Source organism: Bidens hawaiensis, unplaced genomic scaffold, assembly GCF_021521415.1.
Source record: "Bidens hawaiensis isolate Kalapana, Puna unplaced genomic scaffold, B.hawaiensis_p1.1 tig00011899_1, whole genome shotgun sequence".
NCBI lineage: Eukaryota > Viridiplantae > Streptophyta > Magnoliopsida > Asterales > Asteraceae > Bidens > Bidens hawaiensis.
Genome location: NW_027491953.1, coordinates 139,306 through 153,870, shown reverse-complemented (window position 1 = coordinate 153,870; position 14,565 = coordinate 139,306). Strand labels below are relative to the sequence as shown.

Sequence of the window (14,565 nt, the reverse complement as noted above, 5' to 3'; positions counted from 1 at the left end):
AATGCATTTGGTTCCCCGTTATGGATTCAACCAAACTTTAATCAATGAAAATTTATTGTGTCTTAAACCTTTTAAATTCCTCGTTCAATATTTTCGCGGGTTCCTTTACAAAGTTTAGTTGTATGTAAGTTTTCAAGTGGTACTAATTTCGTATTGTCAGATTCGATATGTAGGAAATATCGTGAGTGAAATAGTTTTAATTAATATGCTACAGGATTAACCTTCGAGACAATTTCGTACGGTTCCATGTATTTGAAAGTTAACTCATTGTTTTGATCAACTCGACTAACACCTTTCAAAAATCAACAACTTCCCACGTATATCGATATAGTTCTTTCGTCAATCTCAGGCGGCTTTCAGTTTATTTTTAATCTTACGAGCTTTTTTTGTGGTTTCCGAAATCAGATCAGATTTTGGTATTTTAAGTGTCGCCAACTTTCAGTCTGATAAAATGTTGATTTACATTCTTGCTCGTATAATACAGGATATAGCCGCTTGTATAATATTAGGATAACTGTTAGTGTACGAGGATTAAACTAGTGGGAAGTACTGGTTCCAATTTCCTCCGTAGTCTAGTACACCAGTGTGAAGCAAATATTTTAGTGTTTAAATAGTTTGTTCGGATTGACCATTTTGCTCAGATCGATTTGAGTTCCTAAAGTTTCCTGCACAAATCGCCAGAAAATAGAGGTGGAATGACTATTTCAATATATGTGACATTTGAGCCAAAACAAGGTACACCTCAGTACGTATTTACCGATTAAGCAAATAAACGCCTGTTGCGTATCAAACGAACGATTAACCGAACGGGTCGGTTTATGACCCAGATATATCAGGGGGCCATTTATAAGTGATATACGATCTATACAAGCTAAAATATTAGAAATATGGTCTTAGTTTGATAGCAAACAAGTTAAACGAAAACATGCTCGTTTAACCACCCGCTATAGATTTAAACACGAAAGATAGTTACACACCAAGCATTGTATCATCCGTTAAGCCGAAAAAGACTTACCAAACACTTATTTGAAATGTTTTAAGTGATCCGTGAAAATATTTTTGATTTTTACAAACATATAGTATGTTTTTATAATTTTACACAAAACTAGCCGAAAAACACTCGTTTTCGCGCTGTTTAACGCACCCGATAAGTTTTTCGCGCCAAAAACCGAACCCGAACTAAAATTGGACCGGGCTTTTCGTATTTGGGCTTGAGAAACCAGATCATTGGGCCAAAACAGCCCATTATGGGCCCATATGGAGTTCCGATCGGCAGCCCACCCCACCCCCATTTTTTTTTATATAACTTGTTTAGGAAGCTTGTTTATCCAATTTGGTTTATAAAATCTGAGGTCCAAGCAGCTGCATCCTAAAATTCCAGAAAACCTCCAAACCCTAAGGTAAAGAGCTTAAATAAGTAGCTTTCGAACTTGTTTAAACTTGTTTAATACCATAAAAACATGTCTTGGTTTCTAAAAATCATTCATAACCGTGTAAAAATCCTAAAAATGGTCCATAAAGATGGTTTGATCGTACACATGGTAAGGAACCTGTTTTGATAGTTTTTTTTTGCCACAAACACGGATTAAAGGGTTGAAACGACGTTTTTACGGTTCAAAAGTTCGTTTTTGTGCACTAGCCGAAACCCTAACTTAAGGGCTTTTATGTTGATGAAATATTGCTTGGTTTGTGATATAGGACTTGTATCTAGCTTGCTTAGAAGCACAAGAACCTGAAAACTTGATTAAAAGGTCGGAAACGAGCCAAACCCGCTAAGGTAATGCCGAAACACTCGCTTACGGGCTATTTAGGTTAAGGTTGTGATGTGCATATTGTTAGGACTTGAAATTTTTCAGGGACATCAGGGACCATGTCAATGAGTCTCTGTTTAAATTTGGTAATTTTTCGACCATCCGAGAATATTTGGCGAATTTATTACCGAATTGGGAAGTTTATTTGGGAAAAATAGCTAAAATACTTGAAAATTTATGAAATTTTTCTAGGAACTCATTTGATGTATTTTGATCACATATGAATTTTGGGATCATTTGGAGAAGTTTGAATGTGTTTTGTTTATTTGCGTTCGTGTGAATTTTTACAGCCGAATTTGGGCCGAAAAGAATATTGCACGAGCTTTTTACATTCTGGAATTGATACAGGTTGTTTTGGGACATGATTTGAGTATTCAGGAATTTTTGTGGAATTTTTGGAAATTGTTCGGGGTAAACGGACGATTTTCAGGCGAAATATAGCTGATAAAATGAATTTTTATAAATTAATAAATCAGTAAATAAATTCCAGAAATATTTTTATAAAAATCTACATATTTTAATTGATAAGTGGTTAAATTTTCATAATTTAATGATTAACGGTTAATTAATTATTCTAATCTGAATATTAAACAAATTCAGTTTTTATAACAACCGGCAAGTTCACGACTAGTGAACCTGCGGGAATATCAAAACACCAAGAGTGATCAAAAATCATATGTTTGGACTAATTAAGTGAAGATGAACTTTTCTATGAGAAACCTGGACAATCCGGGTGGATTGTGCGCGTTTCTTCTCAAATCAAACTGAATAAACGGAAACGGGCCCCGTGGCTAATCTGGGATCCCAGTATGTGATCTTTCTTTATAACTTAATCATGTTATTAACCAATACATTTACCCAAGCTTATTTTCCCATAACTGCTTTCTGAACGCGTAAAAGAGAAACTTGGCCCAGCTAAGAAAACGGGAGTCTGAGCCAAGTTCGGTTTTAAGTATTAGACATTGAACAACATCACAACCTAAGCCTATTGCCACTTTTTGGGCGTTCCAGCTACACCCAGATTAGTTATACAGCCCAGTTTAGTATTTAGATTATAATAATATTAAAATATTAATATTATTATAATATTGATTATATGAACTACTGATAGCGGACCGAACAAACCACGAGCTGATACAGTACTGAATATCTACTAAACCGTGAGTTTCATGACCCCACTTTTAAACTGTTTTACGAACTTTTGGGGTGAAAAGCATGTTTGCTTATATCTATATACTTATCCGAACATGTGATGATGTGAATTATCTAAGTGCTAACACATGAAAGTCCCCACGATCACAGTGATTAACTTCGAGCCGGTGGCTTGTGAATAGTACTATTGGTTTGACAAACCCAAACGGAATCGACCTGGTTGCCGTGTCACATAGCGCCGTTTGCACATGACCATATTTATACAAACAGGCTATGTAGTGTTAGACATAGCTACCGGGGCATGTTGTGGGCGGAAATGGGCCACAGTGGTTGATTGAGCGTGGGAAATGGAGGCACGCAGCACGAACAGTCCAGGCTTCACTGTAGCTTAGCATAATTACATCACATACATCATTTACATACATACATACTCATTTCATGATTACAAGTGCTGAATTGTGAATACTCATTACTGTTTTCTTGAAACTCGTGAAACTCACCAACTCTAGTAGTTGACCCATTTTAAACTGCTTTTCAGGTGTACCTAAATCGGAGTAATTTGGTGACCTGTTACTTGCCTGAGGTGTGTGGTTGATGCTACGTGAATAGAAGCAAGGGCGATAGTAGTAAGAATGTATAGTTAACGAACTAGTTTGTTTGTATCACCTAGACCGTAAAACAATGATAGAACAAAGAAATGTAATATATTGTAAATTAGTTTGTAATGTTTCTTTATAAACAATGTGTTGATATCAGATGTGTCTGTTACATTCCCGTTTTACGCTTCCGCATTGTGCTAGTCGGGGTGTGACATGACATAACTGAAATAGGTGAACTATGTCGAGATATGATTTCGTTAACATAAGGCAATCCGAACATAAGTTTTGACCTAGAAGTCAAAAACTATACATATAAACACTAAAGGTTCCCGCTAATATCAAATTCACTTGTAATCACCGAATTAATGCAATTAAAAGTGTATAGATGATCAACTAAATAGTATGAACCTTCCTAGACCAAATTAAGTGTCAATCATCATCGCTATGACCTTCAATTGCTTAATTCTAAGTTCTGAACAGTCCGATTACAAATCCGAACAATTCTAATACAATTAGATCAAAAAACTACAATCAATTGAGTTAAAAACCAGTTCTAAACATATATTTAAACCAGTTCAAAAACTATATATTTAAACACTAAAGGTTCCCGCTAATATCAAATTTATTTATAATCACCGAATTAATACAATTAAAAGTGTATAGATGATCAACTAAATAGTCAGAACCTTCCTAGACCTAATTCAGTGTCAATCATCATCGTTATGACCTTCAATTGCTTAATTCTAAGTTCTGAACGGTCCGATTACAAATCCGAACAATTCTAATACAAGTAGATCTAAAAACTACAATCAATTGAGTTAAAAACCAGTTCTAAACATATTCAATAAGACGCAGTCTCTGATACCACTTTATTGAACATTATTCTGATTCATTACGTTATGACAAATCTAGTCTATTGATATGAATACGCTTAGGAACGATTGATTACATTAAATGTGTGTTGAGAGAGAATTTTGGCAGAGTAACAGTATGAAACGTTAAGATATAGGAACTCTGTCATAATTTACATAGATACAGGGGTATATATAAATGATGAGACATTCATGTGTCATTCGTTAGATAGGCCTAACGAATGAGCCTCTCATTTATCTCTATACATTAATCTTTATTCTTTAAACATCCTTAACGAATGTGCTATATACGTTATCCTCATTCTTTAACATTCTCTAACGAATGAGGTATAAAAGACAGACTCATTCATTAACATCCCCTAACAAATGAGTCACTTACATTAATGACCAAAATACCCGTATACATTTTAAACTATTTCCCAGATACATTGAAAAAAAAGACTGAGACGCAAAACGATACATTAACATGTATGATGGAGTATATTAAAAGCAAACATACAACTGATACAAAAACAAACACGTATGTTACAAACTGACACAAATGCAACTGATACAACTTCAAATGATTAAAATCCTAATTGTTCATGAAAACTTTATTGCTTTCTTCATCTTGTTGCACTTTTGTAACAATTTCTTTCCTAATTTATTCTTCTTCTTTTTCTCATCAGTCACTTATTTTCTAAGGTCTTCTGTCTCATACAAAGTATGATCCATATGTTCATCCATTTATTGTGGAATGGTGTCAGGATAACCGTACTATGGGGATGGATTCTGGTATCCCGTCATTACAATATCATATGGATTATTCGGCTATGGTTGCGGTGGACTTTCTTGAAATTGCAAATTGTAAAATGCTTTAGCAGCCTCTCCCTGCTACCTGATTCCATATGCTTCTTCGGATATAGTGGGAACATACTCAGTATATAGTGGTAAGTGGACTGGTGGTTCATGGGAGTCCTTTTCTATTTCTTCTGAAGTAGGATGTGTGGATACCATGTATATGGTATCTTAGCTGGTGGATCTAGGAAAATTCCCTTTGATTCTTCTTCATATTCTTCCTCCGACTCTTCATCTGGTTCCTCTTTTGGTTCTTCCTCTGAGTCTTCAGACGCTGTCTCTATGTCATTCATTTTATTTCCATTTGAAAAGTAACCTTTTCCGGGGGTTGTATTATCCTCATCTTGGGTCTCCTAGATAGACCTGGTCTTGAATTCAAGTTGTGTTCTTAATTCACTTATGCTTCCTCCCTAGCCTTTAATTCTTCTATAGTATAATATCTTGGATTATACCCTACAGATAAAGAATCACTTTACAACTCTATTGGCATATATTCCGTTCCAAGAAAATGGACTGGATGGCTTCCGTATGGTATTACTGGCAGAACTTACCAATATTGACTAAAAAGTCGGTATAATGGTGGTCGCTATCCTGTCCTCTAACTTCCAGGATAGCTAGTTCTGAGCAATTATCCATTCAGCGGTCATGGCCCAATGTGTGGATATATTTCTTGAATGACATATACTAAGATTATACTAATAAGGGATAGGAAAGAATCCAACCTATTTTATACCTATAATTATAATTATAATATCGAAACTTATCTTTAATCAAAGCTTATGTACGGTTAAATACCTAATTCACTAAGATTGATGGCTCTGATACCAATCTGTCACACCCTACCTTAATGCCTAGGTGTGTGACCAATAGTTGGTACTTCTTTTGTAAATATATCAGATTATATATGGCAAAAGCAATACTCTTTTCATTAAATAATATTATATTCAAAATCTTGAGATTTAAAGACTCGATTGTTATTACAAAACTATTTATCTTTAGAAACCTTAATTTACATCTTTTTACCTTAATCAAAAGATTATGAGTCGTTATATAGTCTAATGGCGAAATCACCATCTTCAATACTCTATCCTCATTACCTATAAAACTATTTATAAAATTCGTCAGCAACTATTGTTGGTGAACACAGTAATGCGAAAAAATTTTACAACCTTAGTTATTCCCAAAAGGTATCTTATCACCTGACTTGTCATGACGGAGGAAATAACTATGTATGAAATACTTTTGTAGTTCAAGTTAAATTTCATATCACTTAGCAACACTGCAGCGTTAAGGACTTTGAAACTAACAATATACATAAAGCAATCTCCTCTCGGGCATTACTTAGACCCGGCTCATCATAGTGGAGGATTAGCCATGTGGTACGGAGTGCCCACCGTCTAACCACATATGTAAAGATTCATACAAACGTATTCGATAGCCTAAGGGCCAAAAATTATCTTTGTTTATAAAGTTTTAAGAATACTTGTTACATGAAATTATTTAATGACTTATTTAAATACTTTAAAAGAGTTGAACGTATTCACCTTTATTTGTGATCAGCTTTCTATACCGATTATGTACATTGCTTCAAACATGTAGTTACGAAAATAGTTATCTAATATATATAAAACACAAGTTTGGTACCGCTAGGCTTTTAATTGGGCCAAGTGTCAGCCCGGTATTGGGCCATGGTGATTTTTTTGGTTTTTGCTTTTTATTTTATGTTATTTAGTTTCATTATTGTAACCAACATAACTGAAATCGATTGAATTCGTGTCAACTAACCGTCACAACACCCAAGACTGACAACACTCAGGTTTTACCAACTCACAGCCATAACGCCTGGATTTTACCGACTTTTTTTATTTAGTTCCATTACCGTAACGAAAGTAGCCTCTGACCAAATTCGCGTTAACTCGCCGCCACCACAACCTCGGGACCGATAATGCTCCTTTGTTTTAGTTCTGGTACCATTAAGAATGTAAATGAGACCGAACAAATTCGCATTGACTCATCGCCATAATGCCTGGGACCGACAACACCTAAGTTTTACTGATTCAACACCCGAGACCGACAACATTCGGATTTACGACCTTTTTGTTTTAGATTCAACATAATAACGAACATGACTGAACAAACCAAATTCGCGTTAACTAATCGCCGCGATGCCTGGGACCGAAAACACTCGGGTTTTACGAACGCCCGGGATTTATCGACTCACTGCCGCCATGTCTGGGAATGACAACGCTCGGTTTTACCAACGTCTGAGTTTTACCGACTATAAAACATCGTTTTAAATTTATTTTTTATATGTTAATTTGACAAATTTATTTTCTAAGTTTTAATGCTTGGATTTTACCATTGTCGCTAATATCGAAACATAAAGAACACAACCGAGACTGTCCAAATTCACGTTAACTCACTGTCACAACGCCCGAGACTTAGAACGCTTGGTGTTTACCAATGGTCTGAGTTTAACCGATCTAATTAATGTCGTTTTGATATTTTATATGTTCAAATGATTTTTATATGTGAATTGGACAAATTTACTTAATTTTTAACGCCCGTGTTTCACCAACGTTATTAATACCCTAACAAACTACTGATCGAATTCGCGTCAGCTCGCAATCGTAACTCTCGGTTTTTACCCTCTAGGGTTTTACCAACGTCTAGTTTTCAACGCTCGGGTTTTAACAACCGAATAAATGTTGTTTTAAATATTTTTAATTTTAACATGTTAATTTTTGGGGTTAATTATGGTACCAACCGAATCCATATTAGTGCATTGCTACAACACGCCGGGTACATGAACAGATCCAACAAGCCCGGCGCAACGCGCCGGGTAGGACACTAGTTTTGTATAAATATTTAGATCACATTATCCAGCTTCAAACCTTTAGTCTGTTTACATAACTTTAAACTTGTCAAATCATTTGCTTGTATAAAAATTTGAACCTTTAATCCCTTTGTTTATTTATCATTTATGTGCTATGTTTATTCTTCACGAAGAAAAATATAATTGCTAGGTTTCTTCTTCGAGAAGAAACATTAATTTGACTATATCTCTTGAAAGTAAAATTTCATGTTATACAAAAACATTATTTTAACTATAACATTTGCATATGAAAAGCTATGTTTAACTTATATTTGATCAAGGTTTGGGCTATACCGCTGACTAGTGTCTAAGCCAATATAATAAAATACTTAAGTGGAACCCCTACCTTATATGGGTACTTGGAGTTGGATGCTTAAGCTTAGTCGAGTAGTACTACCACTCTACATCGTGCACTAGGGAATACACCATCGGAACGTTGGGCTTCGGACTCTTAACAAGATACCTAAGACTCTGTGTGTGTGTGTGTGTGTTTGAGATGCTGTTATGCAGAGCCCGATCTACCATTTTATAGGCAAAATTTCGGGTTTCATCGCATATCGCGATTGCCTTCTCGGAGGGTCATCGCGTAGTGTGATGACTCAGCATATTTTTTAGCTGCCACGTGGTTACCCGTGGCGTGTCATGTTGTGCCATGTGTCCTTTCACGTGGAGGTTACGGCACATATCGCGATGGAGTTTAGGTTTGGTTCATCACGTAGCGCGACACCTCCCATCCTCAGGTTTCTCTTTAGTCCATCGCGTAGCGTGATGGATTTGGATTTTATCTAATGCATAGCGCGACGAGACGAAAAAATTAGATTTTTCATTTTGGTCCCTTTCCACAAAAATACTAAAGCGGCTCTTAAGCTGTTCGCGGTGATACGAGTGTGAAAAGTGCAAAGTTCGTCACATTGTGCCCATCGCCCGTGCCTGTGCGCATGCGCATCGGGTGTGTGGAACCTTCGATAAGGCCACCAAGTGTCTTGTCATACAAGAATATTATCTTGTGAGTCCTCCTTATAAGGAACTCACAAGTTTATATTTTTATCAACGTGAGACATCTCCGCTTTCTTATTTATACTTTGCGGGACAACTTTATTTTTCTATATCTCCAATGTGGGACAAACCCATTTTCTATTTCACATTCTCAATCAAATATTTTGGGAATATTTCTTATCCTTCAACTTCTTAAGGTTGACCAAATTGGCCTGAAAGTTTCGGGATGTCACAGTTTCGGTTACGTTCATTATAGTATCGGAATTAAAACAAAAGGGTTGGTATAACTCAGGCGTTAGTAACATCCGAGCGTTGCCGGTTACGGGCTAGGCGGTCGGAGTTTTATTGCAACCATCGGTAGCAAAATGTTATTATTAGTTAAAGATTTTTATTTTTGGTGGCAAACTTGTGAGAAAAGTTTTAGTTGAGACCGTTTTAGTGGTTGCAGAATAGTGTATATCTAAACCGCTACCGGTCTTACAGATAGCACCAGTTAAAATTTAAACGGTTAAAAATAAAACAGGTGGGCCATAAAAAGAAGCCATTAAATGACGGTTTGCTCCACATATCGCTCCTATTTCCAATTAGATTAGGATTTGCTCGACATATCTCTCCAATTTCTGATCTCGCAGACTACAAATTGAAAGGTTTGTCGATTCGTTCCACACACTTGTGCTTTGTGTTAGTTAGTTTGTGTACGATTTAGGTTTATCTATATGTATGAGAAGCTAATTGCATCGTTAGTTCATTGAGGTTAGTAGTTAAAGCCGATTGCATCTGTTAGTTCATCAATTTTTGCCTCAGTTAGGTTAAAGATAATGTGTGCCTCAGTTAATTAAACATATGAAAGAGGATATTATTGCCACAATTAGGTTGAATTGATGATTTGAAGCTGAGTTTATCTTTTTGACCTATTTGATTTTAGCAATGGTTTATCTATATTTTTCCATGATGATTATAATTAACAATCTAACCTAATATTTTCCATGAATTGAAACCGACGCGAATTGAAACCGAAGAACTTGTCTCGCTACTCCTGAAATCATGTTCATAATCAGCCCTGAATCCTAGCTTCTTCAATATGCAGGTGAGATCAGGTAGGATTTTCACAACCGTTGGATGTTTATCTTCAGTTGATTTCTTTGACTGTCTGCTTTTGTTGCCTGATTACATTTGTGTGATTTAAGTTCTTAATTAGTGTTTTTTTTTATTGAAATTCTATTGTATTCTGAATCTCTTTTGCAGATATTCTCGCCTTCCTTACAGATTAACTCCGGCAACCTATTCAAGTCTTCATGTTTAGTCGGTTAGATGCAATTGCACTAACTTGATGTTTGTACTGTTTGCAAGCTTTCAGACAACTTCACTAGGTCTCGTAGTAGCTGTCAAGCTTCTGAGAGATAATCCTCAGGTATTTCAGTAATTAATGATTAGTGAATACGACTTAATTCAATCTAATAAAAATGTCTATATTCATTTTTTGAATATCTTTTAGCCCTATGACCTGATGTTGCTACTACTGTATGTAGGAAGAGCATGATAATATCCTAAAAAGTATTATATATTTATAGTATTCCTAAATCTAAAATACTGCATTATATATCACCAGTGAGTCATGCCTTGGAGCCTTGTATCTTGTAAATGAAAAATAAATCTAGTTATATATGCAGGTCTTTGCAACCTAGAAACCGTGCAGAAACCTTATGTGGCTTGTCACTTTGTATGGCACCAGAATGGCAGAAATTATGCAACTTCACAACTACGACGCCAAGGTGATATTTTGATTATTTTTTTTTAAATTACAAAATTAACTTTAGTTTCTTAACGAGACTTGATATACATACGGATTTAGTGCAGTTTAACAGTACAACCTGGTCAACTTATTTTTGCTACATAATAGTTTTGCTGCAAGGGCAGTTTAGGTGTATATAGTGTAGAGATGCATTTTAGTGATTTATCAGTTCAGATTGCAAAACTAATTATTATGTTCCGAGCTCATTTAGCCTCGACCTCAGCTTGTTTTAACTTAAGAGGTTTATGTGTATTAGGTTTTCAATACGCAGATTTAGGGATGCAATAAAGAAGACAAGGATAATCTAGGTTTAAAATATACAACTTTTTTGTACTTATAATTTGACTCGCTAATTATTATAAGAAACTTTGAACAAATTGTGTTCTTACGAATTTAAAAATTAATACGTGTAATAGATTTGTAAATGTTATGCAAGACGCGAATGGTGGTTGGTGTGGGGTCAAGAACAATATCCAGTAGTTTTCTAGAGGTAATCGAAAGTCAAGACTGGCAAGGACTTTGGGCTGAAAATGCAATTAATATGATACGAATTGTTCCCACACAAGCAATTGAACTCGGAACATTTGAATGTGTTAAACGAGTGATGACATCAGCAAAAGAAAAAAGGAGTCAAGAAGAGTGTCCAAATGTGCAAATCGGTCCGGTAAAACTAAGTTTTTCTCTCTCGTGGCTCCCACCGGTCGCTGTTGCCCGTTGGTGGTGCGGCTGCAGGGATTGCCGGCACCCTCGTGTGTCATCCTCTTGAAGTCTTAAAAGGTAATAGCTTTAAATAGTAAACAATTCATTGTTGTAGACTGATGATATTTTTTGTTGGTTAGTAACTGAATTATTTGGTTTTTGTTTTTAACAGGATCGGCTGACTGTGAGTCCGGATGCTTATCCTAATTTGAGTATTGCGGTTCAGAATATGTATAAAAATGGCGGTATCGGTTCTTTCTATTCAGGTTTTTCTCCAACGTTGATGGGCATGTTGCCATATAGTACTTGTTACTATTTTATGTATGACACTAATAAGAAGTCTTACTGCACAGCTCAGAATAAGAAAACTTTAAGCCGTCCTGAGATGCTACTAATTGGTGCTCTTTTAGGTATGTTTGTTCATACTTATGATTAGGCAATCAAGATTATTCTAAGCAAAAACGTTCAATATAGAAATAATTTTAATTCCCATACATGATTCGGTTTAGAACAATTAATCCAAAAGAGAGTAAAGAATGTACTTTTTTGGCATTATCGTAAAGGATATAAGAAATTATTGTAGCTGATAGAAAACAAACAGTGTTTTTAGAACAATTAATTTAAACGAATGTACTTTTTTGTCATATTACCTACGAAGAATTAGACAGAAAACGTATTAAATTTTCTATTTTAGGTAACCGGATTTATTTTAATATCTATTTTATATTTTAAGGTCACCAACTACTGTTTCTTATTCAATATATTTACTTTGAATATTTGTTTTTCAATGTAAGGTTGTTTTTTGTATTTTTTGGTATTTTTTGTATTTTTTTAGTATTTCTTGAGGAGACTTGAAGGAACAGCTCTAGAAGGCCCAATTCCCGTAAGTTATGCTGCTTTGACTAAACTAGAGGATCTGTAAGATTATTATTCAGCAGTTTTTGTAAAACTCATAAATATTTAAAAGATTAAATATTTATTCATTTCTTATTCGGTATAGGCGAATTGTTGGTCCAAACGGTGAAGATTTCGATCCTTGATTTCTCGGTTAACATGATAAGCCTTTCGATTCAGTAAGTTTTTACTTAGCCTTTCAGTTTTCACTGCATAAAATGACAAAAAGTTACTTTAATCATTAATTTAGTAGTTTTTAAATGTTTGTTATTAACCATGTATTTTGATTGATGATTTGGTCTTTGCCTTCTTTATATTTGTGTAGGTTGCATTTAGGACCAAGGTTTACAATCCAAACATTAACAACAACGGTATCATATTTTAGACACTCAAGGAACAATGGAGCACAACGCTAGCATTCTTCAAGGTTTGAGCTATAGCTCCATTTCATCATTTGTTTAAACCCTATTGAGTTAATAGGTATGGCTTAACGTGTGATGGTGGTATGTAATAACGTGTAGTATGTGCTTGGCAGGTATCGCGTTCCATCTTAACATACCCAAACCCAAATGACTAGTTGGTGTCAAAAGTTCTTCATATGTAACTAGATATAGAAGAATAGTAGGAATAACAATTTTTTTTTTTGTTTGCTTATAGATGTTGAATAACATTTTGTTTATATTGAACGTTTATGATAGAAATTTTTAGTTTTACTTGTGTATATGATTGTGTGTGTGTGTATCATTTGTAATATTTTTTATCAAAAAATTTCGACTACCTTGCGACCACTAAATGGTTGCAATAAAAAGAGGTCGCAAATATTTAGCCAGCGGTCGCAACAGTGGTGGCAAAATTTCCGACTGCGGCAGTGTTTACAAAGTTTGCGATGGAAAAAGTGGTCACAAAATTTGCGACTGCAGCTGTGGTTGCAAGATTTGCGACCGCAACAGAGGTAGTAGTATTTGCGATGACAACAGCAGTCAGAAATCAGCAGTCGCAAAACGGTCGCAACAGAGCAGTTCCGACCTGCGTTTTTCTGACCACATTATTGGTCGCAAAATGGTCGCAAAAGCCCAATTGCGACTGTTTTGCAACCGAAATGGACGGTCGCAAATGCCTAATTTTCTAGTAGTGTTAGGAAATCCAGCGCGTCTTTGACGACGTGTTATGCTAACATGTCGTCAAAGACACGTTAGATTTCCTAATACATGGTCAAAGATGAGTTATAGAGGACCATTTTTGAAAATATTAAGTTTAGAGGACAAAGTTGGAATCTCATTTTGTAGATAGGCTATTTTAAAGGTTTTCCCTTATTTTAACACAAAGCTGTTAATCTACTTAAACCTCAGGCAACATCTATGTAATTATGTCTAAAATGCATTTGATATTTTATTAATTACGGTAGGGAGCATGTTTCACCTCGCTCACATTTTTCACCATCCCTCGTTTATATTATAGCAGCTTCATTTTTTTCTTTCTTTTCTTATTTCATCATTTAGTCACAGAAATACCTATCCTTTTCATACTTCTTAACTCACAGTTTATGTTTGAATAAAATAGTAAATATAAGTTATAAAAGGAGCATTTCTTTAACAAAAAGTATATGTTGAAAGACATATATAAATAGATAATTAAATAAAATAAATAGATAAATTAGGAAATAGAAGTAGAGAAAAACATGTACACCAAGTTGGTTATGTAGACTAGACTCCTTTCTATGTGAAAACAATATCCGATCGTAGGTTGTGGTAGCTTTTCTGGCAATACAATCCACTATGCGTAACGTGATTTGCTTGATCTGGAACGGCTGAAACTCATTTTCTGTAAATGGACCGAGAGTTCGACGAACATGTTTTAAAATAAAATTACGTAATAATGTAATATGATGCAATAATCTGTTAGAGCATTCTCCAAACCCAACATCATCTTTATCTCTATCTATATAATTACATTAAAAATACTATACATTATTTTTTTTAAATTAAATAACATTTTTTTATATTTTTATCTTTGTCTTTTCTATTTTTTTCACTTACAG

The 14,565-nt window shown here is 35.0% G+C and overlaps 1 pseudogene; it reads left to right on the top strand.

The window, feature by feature from the left end:
- Positions 1–11,358: 11,358 nt before the first annotated feature.
- LOC143539491 (putative mitochondrial adenine nucleotide transporter BTL1) lies at positions 11,359–12,673 on the top strand (annotated as a pseudogene).
- The last annotated feature ends 1,892 nt before the right edge of the window (positions 12,674–14,565 follow it).